At 27.4% G+C, this 16,657-nt stretch overlaps 1 non-coding gene across 1 annotated transcript; it reads right to left on the bottom strand.

Moving 5' to 3' along the window:
* Positions 1–14,097: 14,097 nt before the first annotated feature.
* Trnaq-uug lies at positions 14,098–14,169 on the bottom strand. Its single transcript has one exon. It is a non-coding gene; the product is annotated as a tRNA-Gln (tRNA).
* Between the last annotated feature and the right edge of the window lie 2,488 nt (positions 14,170–16,657).

The following is a 16,657-nucleotide window of genomic DNA, read 5'->3' as shown; positions in this document are numbered from 1 at the left end:
CTTAATAGGCCATTGATGAAGTTTCAAACATCTATTTGTCGACAATTTTTCTTTAAAAATTGTGAAAAATCAAAACATACAGTGAGTTACTATTTCATTTTTATCTAACTATAAATGAGAAACTCAATAGGCAAATTATGTTCCGTTGACGTATTATTTTAACAATTTTTTGAAACGGAAATTGGACAGGGAAAAAGAAGTTCAAATTTATTCTAGAAAAGTAGAATCCTATCTGTTCTAGTTGTCAATATGCTTGGTATCTCATCAATTCAAACTCATTTTTATTTAACCTGATTGTTTTAAAGACATTATAAAATTTTAACATATTTTTTTTCAATTTTTAATCTTGCCCAGGAACATATATATGGTGGGAGCGTCGTGAAGAATACTCAAACGAAGGAAATTAAATATGCTTTTGTATCAATATTTAAATCGTTTTCAATAATAATTAATCATAGTTTTAAAGAATTTAACTAAATGGAGTAATATAAAATAAAAAATTAAGTATATGATAATAAATTTCTCCGCTGAGTGCTCAAATTGTGCCCAATGTAAATAGTGACCCACTCTCTGATTTTGTTCACTTACAAACCGCAATTTATTTTTGAGATATAAAACACGCTATAAAAATTTCTATCGCGAAATCTTTGCATTTTTTATCTATCGAATGCACGAACTATAGACGGAGATAGTATTTTGTTCCTTTACTATACCTTCAGCATTTGAGTGTTACAAAGTTTAAACTTAATTTCATGCATAAGTTCATATTGTTCTTAAATATGCAGGGTGTAAGAAACGAAATTAAGTTTTAGATTAAATAAACTTTATAACACTATAAAAATCTAATTTACATTTCATTATTCATAATATTATACTTAGCGTCAAAATTATAATAATATTAAGAAATTTTTGTACACAGAAAATAGCCTCAAACTGTATTTAAAGGACACATTTGTTGATTTTTAAAATTATTTTTATAAACATTCTAGTTTTGTTAATATTAGTTTGGAGAACTAGAGGTTTGCTTATAAATGTATGGTGCCTTTATTTGATTTAAATATGAATTAATAAATCAAATAATGAATCAATGCTTATATCTATCATTTTGTTGTTATATTTTTGTATTTAACTACAAGTGGTCTTACAATTGTAAAATGACTCCTTAACTACGACACAAAACTCTTCAAACCAAAAATTTATGTCAAAAAAATGAAACAAATCTGCAGCATTAAGAACACATGTGTAGAACGTTATCTATAGTTTTGTTTTGCAATTTTAATCATTTCATTCTTCATTCAGTTTTCGAGTTTCAGTGAAATAAACATGAAAAAACGTGTTTTTCAATGCTTTCTTGGATATTCTTTATTTATTTAATGGTGGCTGCATTGAATTATGCAGGACACAAAAATACGGAAAAATATATAATAGTATCTTTCTTATACACATTGTACGGAGTATATTCCACACTGAAGATGTAGTATATATGTGTAGTGCTACCAGCGTATAAACATGAAAATGTTAATAAAATTGAGCGCTGATTTTTTTTTCAAAAACTCCTGTCCCTTCATAATAAAAATAAAAAAAACTTTTAACAAAACCTTTTAACCAACTTCAAAAGAAAAACTTTTCCAAAACAAATTAAAATGCACTAAAAAGTAAAAAAAATAACGATAATATAATGTAGTTAAAATTATTGTTATTTTTGAAGTCGGTGTCAGCCTGGGAAACAACTCTGACAGAACAGTTTGCTACATTAGCTTGGCTGACACCGACTACAAAAATAACAATAATTTTAACTACATTATATTATCGTTATAATAATAATAATAATAATAACAATAATGGGGGTTTAACCTCCGTTTTTGTGACGCATGCCTAATCACAGAGGCCACCCACATCATTATTTGTTAATCTTTATTTATTCCATTACAAACATATTTACAATTACATTTTTGATGTGGGTGGAGTCGGTTACTTCGTTCTTATCCAAGCGACGACAATGTGATCAATTCTGCACTTCCATTTTTAATTATAAATTGTTCACACTGCCGCTGCCTGGATTCGGACCCGCAACCTAAGTCTAAACAGTCCAACGTTCTAAAACTAGCGCCTTAGACCGCTCGGCCATTTAGGCTCTTCATTATCGTTATATTTTTAGTTTTTAGTACATATTAATTAGTTTAGAAAAAGTTTTTCTTTTTGAAATCGGTTTTCTTTTTGTTAAAAGGTTTTTTTTTGTTGTGATTTTTAGTGAATCTGGAGTACACTAACTAATTTGTCACTAAAAAAAAATCATCGAAATCGGTTGGCGTGATATTGAGTTATTCGTCCTCTTGTCGTGCATACTTAATTAAAATTTATTTATGGTTTTCTCATGGGTGCCATTGTCCTGACCAAAATGAAATGGAACCACACAGCAGGCACCAGTTTTCAAATAGATAATGAATTATCAAACTTGGTTCACCCAGTCGAAAGATCTGAGGTAATCTCCTCCTTTTCTGTTTGAAATCGGTCAAAAAGTAATTTATACCAACTTTTTTCACATTACATCTTCCTTTATCTTCCAAAAACTTATGTTAAATGTTTATCGGACATGTAACTAAAAAAAGGTAGGTCTTTCAACATCGCTCTAACTCAGTACTATTAGACTGATGACTACGTTCACACAAAATAACTTCTTGCAAATATGTTCAAAAACTTTACGTTTGATTTATATCTATGGAGTTGTGTGTGACATTCTGTATAAGACTTCAACCATACATCCAAAGTGAATATATCTTTTGATAGATAAATAACAAACATTATAAAATACAAATGTTATATATCACTTAATCCACCTTCATAATACATAATAAGCGATATACACACAATACTTATATACCTATAGGCTATATAAGTAAACTAACAATTTTATACACATATACAAAGCCTAAGTCGGAGTCATTGCGCTATAAAATATTTATATCGAATTCATTCTATCAATTGGAAATAAAAAAAATTAATTTACACACATTATTTTATTGAATATTATTAATTTAAATTAATGTATTGCGTATAAAACTTATATTTATCATCATTTTCTATCAAACTTTTAGTGAATTAATAACAAAATTTCGATCTTTTAACCGACTAATATATAATACAAAGTTAATAATAATGTATGAAACGTTTATCGCTCGTAAACTAATAAATCTTTATGAAAAAATAATAATATGTAGGTACCGCATGAAAAACCTGAAAAGATAAAAATTAGTTCAATAATTTGCGCCAAAAAATTGTTGTTTCTCTGAATTGCGCATACATGAAATTTTTTGAAATATTCCTTTAAAAACGTGACAAATACGCTTACACAAGAAAGAATGTTAGGTACTTATCCTTAACAATAAATACATAATAGATTTTTAATGTTTTTAATATCGTGATTTTTTTCAGAACTTTGTTAAATGCTTTGTATGCCCGTCTTTATACCAGCGATACTCTCAAGCATCGTTTTTTGGCCTTGCAAATACAACATATATTTTGTATTTATTTATTTATATTTATTCATTGAAAAATTTAAAAAAAATTTAAAAAATTCTTTATGCGATCCTATAATAGCTAAAAGACGGTACTAAGGATAGTGCGTGCGGATGGCACGCAATTGATTATATTAAACTAATTTATTTAGCTTTTGGAAAATAATATTTAAAAATAACTATGATTCATGAAAAAATCCAATAAAATAGGAAAGTGTACTAAGTAGGTACCTACATTGTAAATTTTATCTATATATATAAAATGCTTTGTCCTGAATGATTAACTGACGGATCATTTCACAGCCTAAACCACTGCTGATCGTAGAGACCTGAAACTTGGAAAGTGTTGTTCTTTGTATGACGTAGGCATCCGATAAGATAGGTTTTTCCAAAATTCTGCCCCAGAGGGGATAAAAAGGGAATACAATTTTGTATATGGAAAACCCATGTTAGTAATTTTATAGACAAATGTAGATCCACGTTTGCATGTTTGTCATGTTACTATAGTTTTTTTTAACTACATGTGATTTATATATATTAACAGAGAATTTTAATTTTTTTTCTCACAAGCGGTATCTTTGGAGTCATTATTTATAAACTCAAAGCCTGAAACTTTATTTTATCGTTGTACGAAATATTTGAAACGATGATTATACTCCTGTATTTTTAAGGTTTTAATCGGCAGAAAAAGTCGAGGGCAAAACCATTGGAGATAGAAATATGAATTATTTTTATAGGATAAATAGAATAATAAATTTATTTGAGTTAATATATCATTTTTAAAGTTAGAAAAGTAAAAGTTGATATATGAGCTCATGGTTTGAGACAAAAGTTTATTTTACTTTTTTCATAAAATTCATTCTTTGAGAGGGTCAAATTGGGGATGGAAGTTTATATGAAACTCTATAATTTTGGTGGCTAAAAAGTAATGATAGTTTATATGAAAATTCGTCCTTTTTGAATTAACTACTTAACCGATTTTAAAAATTATTTCACCTATAATAAGTTATAAAATTGACGAAATCGGTGGATGGGGTAATTTTGATCCAAAAAGTATAAAAATCAGGTTAATTTGAATGATTGGATACAGAGTTTCTGAGATATCGCAATATTTGGATCGATTTTAGTCCGTATCTCAAAAACTATTCGACCAGCCGTCAAATGCGCCTAAATTTTGTACTTTTTGGATCAAAATTACCTTATATACTGAGTTTTATCGAAAAAGGAGATACAAAAAATTTCTCGATTTTTTGCAACTTTTATAAGGGGTACCCCTTTGGTAAAAACGAGAAAATCTCAAAAAAAATTGGAATTTGATGAAATTCAATGGATGGGGTAATTTTGATCCAAAAAGAATAAAAATCAGGTTTATTTAATCATTGAACCTATAGAAAGCAACAATGTCAGCGAGTATGATGGGCAAAACTTCATTTTCAAAAAAAATGAGGGATATAACGTGATAATCTTTGTTTTTAAAGGATAAATTTTCCAGCAAAGCAGGCGGGTATCTACTGGTAGGTTACATAATGTTAATCAAGGCGTGAAATGGTTCAATCTTAATATGTATTTAACCGACTGTACATATAACCTCAGTTGTAAAAGTGCAGACGTTAAACTAAATAAAATTTAAAAAAAAAAAATATTTTCTTTCAATAATGTTATATTACGGAGACAATTTTCCCATAAAAAGTTGAACTAATACAATTGTTGCCAAATAGAAGTCAATTTTGTTTAGAAATTGATATAAGGTCATTATAATTATTTCATTCATAAAATATTTACATATTATTAAGAATAATAATCAGATTAGAGTTGAAAAATTGTATGAATTAAAATTGAATGACCAACAAATAGGCATATCTCTATATATTATAAATTCGAAAGTAAGCATGTTTGTTTGTTTGTTACGCGTTCACGCTTTAACTAGCGAATGGTTTTTAATGAAACTGTACAGAAATATAGCTGATATATCAGAATAACACATGAACTATAATTGATAAAAAAATATTTTTTTTTTTAATTAAAAATATAAAGAAATTTAATTTAATTTGACATTTGACATTACCATAAATTACAGATTTCTGTAAAAGTAATCATTTGACATTACCATAAATTACAGATTTCTGTAAAAATAGTCAATATAAAATATTTCACGGCTATCTTTTCTAATATACTGAATGAATAATTACGACTATTATACATTTAAAAAAATTAAAAAACATACATATATTTTATCTGTGTAAAACAAAACTTACCATTATTTTGAATGTTATAGAAAGGGGATAAGCGAGAGCAATCTTTATCGATCTTGACTTTTAAACCCAGCGAAGCGGTCGGTATCAATCTAGTATTTTATAAAATTATATTCTTAAGCATAATATAAGTATAATTTTTAATAAAAATAATATCGTTTAATAAATTTTTTTTACTTGTAATAATACTCAAAGTATTATGTCATTTTTTTGACATGTATAAAAACATATTATATTGGCGCCAATTTACAAAACTACGCCTTCAAAATTATTGATTTCAGTAGGTGTACCATTTAAAATTTATTAGAATATAAATATTATCAAGTACACACGTTTTCTTAATAGAACATTACCCGGTTACAATGTACCTTGAATCATATTGCAGGTACATGAAGACAAAATTTACTTAGTTTAGAAGACAAGCGAAATAATGATTTGGGGTGCATTTGTTTTTAAGTAAAATAGAATAACATTTTTCGGAGTTTCTAAATTAACAAAATTTTATTTTATTTTTCATTTATTAAAGTTGACTACATTCTGTTTTTATGCCCTGTGTATATGAAATATATACAGTATGTACAAATTGACAAATAGGTCAAATTATTAAAATTTTGCCTAGCGCCAGAGATGGTTAGCGATATATCAATTATTAGAAAAAGTTGCTTTGAATATTTTTTCATGCCCATATACCGATTTTCATGACAAAATTATCATTTTTTATTTTTAATTATTTTGGTTTATTTTTTAATTTTATAACTATGGAATGTAAAAACTGGACAAATTGATAATTTAATAGAAACAAATTGATAATTTAATAAAATATTACACAAATAATTGAGTCACTATAGAGTATCAACAGTGACCGAGACCGCCTAGGTGCTACACCGGATATCAAGAGGAACCAAATTCGTTTCCGGCTACTACTTTCTATTTGTTTAAATTGATTTTTTAATTATTGCCCGTCTCTCTGTCAACACGATAGCAACATAGTTCAATTAGGTCTTGGGTCCGTAGGACCCAGCTTGTAAACCGTTAAAGATAGATAAAATATGATAAAAAAAGGTAAAATATGAAATTCTTTATAAAAAATAAATAACTTTTGTTTGAACCATTTTTCGTAAAGATCGGTATTTTCAGTATTTACCCGTGAGAGTACAAATTAGATCGAAACTTTGGTGTCCATTTTCTCCAAAACTATAGAAGATAGGAAGTTGAAAATTTGTTAGTAGCTTCAACTAGTAATCTTGTAATACATTTTCGTAAAATCAAAATAAATTCTACGAAATATTTTCGAAAAATTTCATAATTGTGGTTTTTTCAACTCTTCCATTTTATAAATAATGGTGCTACTAGTACTGATATTAAATACTTTCTATAAAGGGTACTTCAACAATTAACTCAGTCAATTATTTGTTTTAAATTTCATGATACCTAAGTCACTCTCAAATGATTTCTTTCTATTTTAGACTAAAAATTTTATCAAATAATTTAATGATTTAAAAATTTTATAGAAATGATTAAATTTTTATCAAATTTTTTAATTTAGAACAAAATTTCCTGAAATTATGTAAAATTAAATTAAAATGTTCCCTCCTTAAGAAAAATTCTCTATACGCTCTTTCCGCTGTAGTTTTTGCACATTCCTTACTTAAAATGGTTTCGCCACAGGATAGATGTACTTAGTAATAATAGTAATAAAATACAAAAAAGACAACAACAAAATATAAAACTAATTCAATTACTAATCTATTTCACACGTATTAAAATCAAATGTTTAAATAATATGCAAATATATAACAAACATTATTAATGAACATTTAACATATAAACATTACAACTTAGAACAAGATCCTGATTGTAGGCGGTCATTTATAAGACACACAAACACACACACACACACAAGATAAGATTATATAGATGTGTTATAATATTTATTTAAAATAAAAAAAACAAATAAGTATAAATAAATAATATAAAATAAAATAAATAAACAGTTACATTTATATAAATAATAATATAACTAATAGTAAACTATATCTATAATGTATTAGTTATATTATATACATACTTTCAATTCATATTGTAAATAATTATTATTATTTGTATTTCTTTATAGAAGTAATAATATTTTTACTTAAAAAACTATATCACATTTAGTGTTAATACACATTATTTATTAAATTTAAAAATTATATTTTAATTATGTCTATTTATTTGAATCAGAGTACTTACACGCATATTATTTGTAAAATGTATGTACTGTATCTAAAATTGGGTTTTTAGGTGGTTATTTATTTCAAATACAAGCTTTAATTTTACAAAAATATAGATATAGCAGGCAGAAGCTGTGTAATATAATTTTCTGAAATGAAGGAGAAACAACACATATGTATGACACGCCGTTTTAGTTTTTAAAACATCAAGTTATTTTTTTCAAAATTTAATATCGATTTACGGAATTAAAATTATCAATATTGATAATTTTAATTCACAAAGAGCTGGACCTATAAGAGACCTTATAAGAAACTTGGAATTAAAATTATCAATATTGATGATTATTATACAAAATTTTTTAATTCGAAATTTGAATTAAAATTCAACACATTCATAACTGATATACCCATATAATACATACTATAAAATTTCCACCTAATTTGCGCCCTCTTGGGTAAACAGTGATGTTTACAAAAAAATGTTTCAAACAAATATGGTCTATTTTTTTATAAGAAACATTTTTTACATTTAAACTTTTGTATCTATCTCTAACGGTTTACAAGATGGGTCCTACGGACCAAAGACCCAATTGACCTATGTTGCTCATTTACGAACTCGACCTCACGTTTTATTTCCTGAACACGCTGTAAAAATTTTAGCGCGATTTTCGTTTTTTAGTTATCGTGTACTCAGACGAACAGACAAACAACCAGAAATGGACTAATTAGGTGATTATATAAACACCAAGAATTTGTTCGTAGCATCAATATTAAGCGTTACAAACTTGGAACTAAACTTAATATACTTTGATATATTTCATATATACATGGTATATAAAGTTGGTATAATATGTGAATAACAGTAAAATACACAGCTCGTTTGACACAAAATTGTTTTTAATAGTTCTATGTAATTGTATATTTATAACTTCCCATCGCTTCCACCATTGTACTATGATGATATTTCTATTCTTTCACATTCAAAATGAGTATTATTTGAGAAGCCAATCATTTAACTTCGGTTTTATTTAAACTTTTGATAGAACCCTCGTATTTTGGTATATGCATCATGTTCGATCATCCACTTATACTTTAATTATTAAAGTTTAGAAAAAACTTTTAAATGAAAAAATTTGTATTAACAAGTATTATCTACCGACAACAAATAAGGAATAATATGTTTTCCATCATTTAATCATCTTCTTTATGCTTACCTTATGCATTATGTAACTAGTCTGGCATCGTGTGCGGCTGTGAAGGGAGAAAGTTTTTTGTAGAAAACAATTAAATTAAGTTAAACAATTAGTAAGAAAGGGTAAACACGATGTTTAACGAAACGGCACGTGTTGTTGCGCATCTTGTTGACATTGAATATGATGCAGGGTTGCAAAAGGCAGGAATGAAAGCGCCCTTTGGTAGATTTGCAGAAGGAATTTTGGAGATAAGGGCTGGACTCGTGACAACGCCAAACAATTCAATTGTGAATAATTGTGGTCAATGATGACAGCTCCTCACACTAGTAGGCCGAATCGTCAGCTCAATTCAATCGAATGGAAGAGAGTTACGAAGGAGAGAGAAGTGGTGGTCAGTGATAACAGGTCTTCAGAGTTGGCGGTCGAGAAGAAGCTATCAAAACATTACATGGAGCATATTACAATTATTTATAATTTTTTATTTGAATTTTTTATGTAGGATAATATCAACCCTAAATACATTATTTTATATTATACTATAAATAATATGACTGACTCATAAATGATATTAAAATTACTAATTAACATATTAGTACCACACGATCGATTGAAATATTGCAATTTATATAAAATGTGTAATAAAAATTCACGAATCAATAAAAACATTAATGTATAGGTATATCTAATTAAACATATTTATATTTAAAATAAATACATATTTATAGAAGTATTATTGGTAAAATACATCGTTTTGACTTCCATTGAAAAATTAAGAAACAATATAGAATATGTATTACTTAACAGTCATTTCACAAGTGAAATTTACAAAATTAAAAAAATCTGCGACAAATTTTTCGTAAACGGAACCCTAAACTCGCACTTGAAACATCTCTAAGAACTGTTCATTAAATTACCCTTTTCCTTAAAGCCTTTACCAAACTTTTTCGGGTACGGAACCATAAACTCGTACTTGAAACAGATAAGAACACTTTCCATTAAATTACCTTTCCAGCTAAACAAAAAACAATAAAAATCGATTCATTCGTTTAGGCGCTACGATGCCACAGACAAGCAGACAGACATAAACACATTATAGCGGTCAAACTTATAACACCCCCTTTTTTTAGTTCGGGGATTAAAAACGGCTTGAAATTTCAAAGATCGTAGTCATGGTCGTATCTAGCAACTATTCCCTCTACAAAAATTTCTATAGAAAAACGTTAATTTTGATCGTTATTTCCTCAGAAAGTACCTATCTTTAATTTCATATTAAATAAACAGACGAGTAATTGAAAGTACTTGCAAGTAAAATTTGCAAAATTTTAAAACCCCTCTGATAAGTTTTTCAGGTACGAAACACTAAACTTGCACTTAAAACATAGCTACGAACACACCCCGCGAAATTACCTTTCAGACGAAACCAAAAAAATTAAAATCGGTTCATCCGTTAAGGGAGCTACAATGCCACAGACAGACACACACACGCACACACAGATAGACTTTTTTTAAGTTCGGAGGTTAAAAACTACCATTTTTGATAATGATGCTATTTTGATCCAACAAGATTCACTTTGTTCGTAATTGAAAATAAAACGAAACGCATTTAAAAAAAGAAAATTGAGAATAAAAATACCATTCTAAGGGTTGGTAGCCGCTGAATTTAAATCTAGCCATAAAAAATGAGAAAATTCAAAATAGCAGCCGAAAAATTCAGTTTTTAACAGAAATGCCAATTTTGAAGTCCGTTAATATAAAACACTCTTAAATAAATATATCGATATACCGAATCTAGCCATTAAAATTTGAAAATTCAAAACCAAATCTGAACTTAAGAAATCCACAAATGATAATCAAAAAATTAGAAAATAATTCCTCCTAAATCAAACAAAGATCCAATTTAATATTAAAAAGTCCACTTTAGAGTATTTAGAAGAATGGACTGAAATGAAGAATGAGTAATCTTGCCTGTAACAAAAAATTTATACTTTGTTTAAAAATTACATACTTTTTCGTCTGACGATATAACTGTAAAACTAAATCAAATTAATTAAATAAAAAATAAATAAATTTCTGTCAACCATGAAAAAATTCATTTTTTTTAGTTGAATTCAGTATAGAATTGTTGATTATGGGAGTTAAAACAAAAAAAAAGTACCATATACCTCTCAATCAAAATTAACGACATATTTAACACTTTATTTGAATGTCCTTGAACGAATTAAATTATTGATCTGTTTAATAATAATATTGAATATAATCTATCATTGTTTACTCCACCTGTGTTTTAAAATTGGCCCAACGACAATTGGCCACCCGCCTTAACAATATATATAATTTAAAACATAAGTACCAATAAATGTTCGTTAAATATTGGAGGTATTACTTAACCAGTTAATAATACAACATTCTCTGATTTTACTTCTTAATTAATAATTTTTTGAAGACTTTTATATTTTAAGCAAAGATTTTTTATACATATTTGTTGGAAAAAAATATGTAATCAATCATTTAAACATTATTTTGTAAAAATTATATATCATATTCTACCACAATGAAGAGCAAAAAAATTATTTCCTGCAGAAAAATGCTTTTTGTGGTCCTTAGAGTTTATGCTTAAAGTTTTTTATTTTTTTCCAACAAGATCCTCGCATTAAACGAGTCAAGGATAGCTAGAAGCTAGAAGTTAAATCTGCCCAAACATAACTGCATGAAGGTTTTTCTAAATTATTACTCTCGCATTTCACTGAGTATATTAAAAAGTCATATTTTCCCTAAAAATATAAACTTATATGCTGTATCGGAAGTCAACGGGAAGGGGTTGCATGTGTAATAAGAATGATAATGCAATTACCTAATATAAGTTCTGTAACAATGAAAAACCGCTGAACTTCTATCAGTTATTTTACATAAAAGCCAAACGGCTAATTAAGCAATCCATCATATATTAATATAAATATCATGACTATGACAGAATACATGCGTTAATCAATGCATCTAAGTGAGAGGTATTATATACATGTGTTGAAGCTTTGATATGCGTTGAGATAGTTATAAGACGCTTGGAGAGTGGGAGTTTCTTATTTGAATAGATGAACTACAACAGATAAGCAACGATACAAATCACATTTGCAATTTCATATAACACCTACAATACCTCTTACTTAGATGCATTGCTTAACGCATGTACTCTGTCATACTCGTGATAGTTATATGCCTAGGTGTAAATCGAACATTCTGTATATTGGTTTACAAGACAGATTGATTATAAATGGGAAGGAGGCTGATTTCATCAACTCGAGGAAATTCTCAGAGAAAATATATTTTCGACTATTTTATGCATGAACTTCAATAGGGCCTCTCTAAATAAGCCTAGAGGTTTGAAAAACGTTATGTAGATTGGGTAAGTGTCAAAGAAGTATTTTTTGGGATTGTTATATCACCAAATCAATTTTTTTTGGTGTCTTAAGACCTTACATACCTACACAGTTCCTTCAAACTAAGCTAGAGAGTTGAAAATTAGTATGTAATTTTCCCTTGAATATTTTGATAACTTTCTGTACATGACCCGACCTTAGTTCAACATGATTTACACTTTCAATGAATTATTTACTTTTTATTTATAGTATTGAATTGTAGGTGTTATTTTTTTTTTATAAATAAATAAACTGACAAATTAAATGTAACATTAAGATTGTTTAATTTGATAATATATAATAATTTTTTTTTTTTTAAGTATGGTAATTTTTTATTCTGTTTGTGGTGTTGTAAAATGATTTGGCAAATTATTGAAAAAATCATTATATGCAGATATTGTTTATTACGTAAAATATTATCGGCAAGCAACTTGTAATTTTCATTGTAAATATTCAATGTTGCAATTTATTATGTCTAGATAGTGTCAAATCTAGAAATAATTTATCCAAGTAAATAACGGGAATCGAACTGATCTGTGATTTACTTATTTTTAACCCCCAAACTAAAAAAAAGGGGTGTTATAAGTTTGACCGCTATGTGTGTGTGTGTCTGTCTGTCTGTGGTATCGTAGCGCCTAAACGGATGAACCGATTTTGATTTTTTTTATTTTGTTTGAAAGGCAATTTAATGGAGAGTGTTCTTAGATATGTTTCATATCGTGGGGCAAATTAAAAAAAAAGAAAAAGAAGCTTTTTTCTAAATTAAATTACGAACCAAATGAGCCTACATCTTAATCAGACTGTCCTCAAAAAAATTAGATTTAAAAACTCTAATTGCCTGTACTATTATGAATGATCTTTGAAATTGGATTTGCAATTTTCTATTGATGCCTCATTAAATCCTGCGTTTGCTATATTTATATTTTAAAATATTTTATCTACAAATGAAGTGGTTATACATTCAAACTTCATCCTATTAATTAATTATCAGAAATTGTTATCAAAAGGTTTAATATTAGATATAAGATTCGATTCTTTAGTTTTAAAAATTTTTAACAATAGTTAAAAGTTATTGTTCCCAACCTAATATTGTACAAGTAATGATTAACATTATAATTGCTAAAAAAAGTTTTGTACCCACAAATTTTAAAAGTAAAAGTTATCACATTATCAATAAAATATAACAATGTTCTTTAAATAGCATTTTTCTTTAATATACCTATAATTATTTTAAACTACATCAAATTCTATATAATTGTTACATATATGCAAAAAAAAAAAATCAATTATATTCGTTTAAAAAAATAATTTCTTTCCTGCAAAAAATGATTAAAATTGAACAATTATTACATACAAGTATATTAATCTTGTTACATGTATTTAAAAATATGTAAATACATCATGAAATTTGCCCTTTAGTTAAAAGAAATTGTGTTTAAAATACAAAAGTAATTATATGATTACTTTTTTTCTATAATGATATTTATTAAAACCGGAAATAAAAATTTCTCAGGTTCCACCGAGATTTGAACTCGGATCGCTGGATTCAAAGTCCAGAGTGCTAACCATTACACCATGGAACCGGTGTCACAACTAAATATTTGATGATATATAAACGTAAGACTGTTGTAAAGGTACAAAAAATATTATAAATTATGTTTCTTTTTAATAATCCCTAATAATACTATTAACCATAGAATTGTAAACAAAAGTTAATTCAAATTGTAATAAATTGGCAGTACATAGTCGGTGTGGTACTGAAGTGGTGCGAGTGCGACCCCTGTAGTCAACATGACTAGCTTCCCAGACAGGGAAAAAACATTAAAAAAAAGGTCTTGTTAGCCTTCATAGATTATTCTTCGAACATGTACTGCAGCTTATGCTGGAACGATCATTATCTCCATAGATAAATGATGAGTTTTATCCACTTTTCAGATTCTGTTTATTCAGTTTTTTCCAGTTTTTTTATTACCGTTAAAAAACGGCTCAACTAATTCTGCTGAAAACTCTTTCTTAAATACGTGATTATGCATCGAATAAGCCCATTCACGTGTTAATGCCAAAACTGGTTCGCAAGATAATCGAGGCGAAAGAATTCGAACGAACATACGCACATACGTACACACACACACAGACATCACATTGAAAAGGTTTGATTCGGATACAGCGGCCTTGAAACTGCGGAAATATGTCAAACTGGAGATTTTCTAAATCAGCCCCATCACATTAACTTTCTAAAGAAGTACTCCCAAGTAAAAAAATATGGATTATGTCGTAAAACACAGCTAGGAAGACACTGAGTTTAACATGCTTTGAATAGGAATCGCGAACTTTGCGGGATCATAGCTAACATTATTCTGAACCTGTTAAAAAAAAGAGCCAAATCTGTCGACAAGTCCTTTCATGGAGGAAATATCTTAAGGAGTTCATCAACTAAATTAATTTGCTACCTTAAAGAATTTTAAAGATTATGAGAGTATTAAATATTTAAAAATTATGTTTCATACAGTATTTTTTACATATTTTGCTATTTATTTTTTTTAGTGCAACATTGAGTGCGGTTAACCAACTTAGTTGACTTTAATACGCATACATATTCTTGTATTCGTCGTATTTCTTATTAATAAAAGTTAGACTTGGAGGAGAGCACCTGACGTTTTAAGTGAAAAAAACAGCACATATCAATTACTGCTTATAATTACGTCTTTATATGAGAGAGTGAAAGTAATTTTACATTGACCATTCCAATGGTCAACATGAGACAATTGACTTACTGCTCTACAACAGCTTATGTTTGTAATTTTATCCATTGATATATGTACTATGTTTTTAGAGTAGATTAAAATTTACTAATTACAATAAACTTTTTTTAATTTTCACTGAAAGTTACCACAATATCGAGTTAGTTACTTACCTTTTAACTTAAATACATGAGAACTAAGATCTATTAAAATTTGCATTATTAGCATGCAGATATATGAGAGAGAGATAAATTTCTAATAAATTTTAAACTAAACATAGTTTTTTCTTAAAGAATTTCAAAAATTACAGTAATTACTTAATCAATTCCCATAATTTCAGGTTCGTTTTTTTTTTATTCAGTGACTTTATTTATAAGAAATTAGTCTCAAAACCTCCTTAATTTCACTAATTGTTACTCGATATCAGTGCAAATACATATTTTGTAATTATAAATGTATATTAAAAATACTAAGGAGAGTTTCGAATGACCGTCTTTGAACAATACAGTAGTGATATAAAGTATGCAATTCTTCTAAAAAATTTGGTGAAAACTGAACTTTATTAAAATTTATCAGCTAATCACTTTGCCTCTAATTTTAGTATTTACAATAAAATAGAAATTTTTATTGAATTTCAAAATATTGCTTGTATGTCCTCGAGAGATTATAGCGCGTGTACTTGTATTTAGAATTTTGATTTTTTCAATTGTTTTATAAAAAATGGTTATCAAACATTAGTCTGATGAAAAACCAACTAAAAAAATAGTTAATAATAAGATTATTTGGATTCCTCAAAATCAGTAATTTTTTACTATTCAGTTAAACTTATCTATTGTCTGTAAACACAATTTGAATACAATCTTGTGTATTGCCGAAAACTAATAAAAATTACCGAAATATAAACTCGTAGCCTAATTGTAAGAAAAATTATGGAAGTTCTTCGATATAAAATACACAGCCCACAAGAGAAATTATATTTTCATTTTAATGAGGGAAAACTATAATGTCAGGATTCGTATTTACCGACACATGGCATTTTAAAAACTGAGATTTTAATTGCATAGCAGAAAATATTCTATTTTGAAAAATTAATCGCAATATAAATAAACAACCAGAGGTTAATGCGAAATCTCCAAAATTCGGGGCCAATACATATGCAAAAAAACGGAACCTTCGAGAGTACAAATTTATGGTGCAATCTACTTTTAAAAAAAACCTCTATAGGAATATTTACAAAAGTAAAAGAACATACAAATAAGAGCAAGCTAAATAATACAAAATATAATTAAATAATATTAAATTCTATTACCAATATTTTAAATAATATTTA

This window comes from Chrysoperla carnea, chromosome 1, assembly GCF_905475395.1.
Source record: "Chrysoperla carnea chromosome 1, inChrCarn1.1, whole genome shotgun sequence".
Classification (NCBI taxonomy): Eukaryota; Metazoa; Arthropoda; class Insecta; order Neuroptera; family Chrysopidae; genus Chrysoperla; species Chrysoperla carnea.
This window is presented reverse-complemented; position numbering and strand designations above follow the sequence as displayed.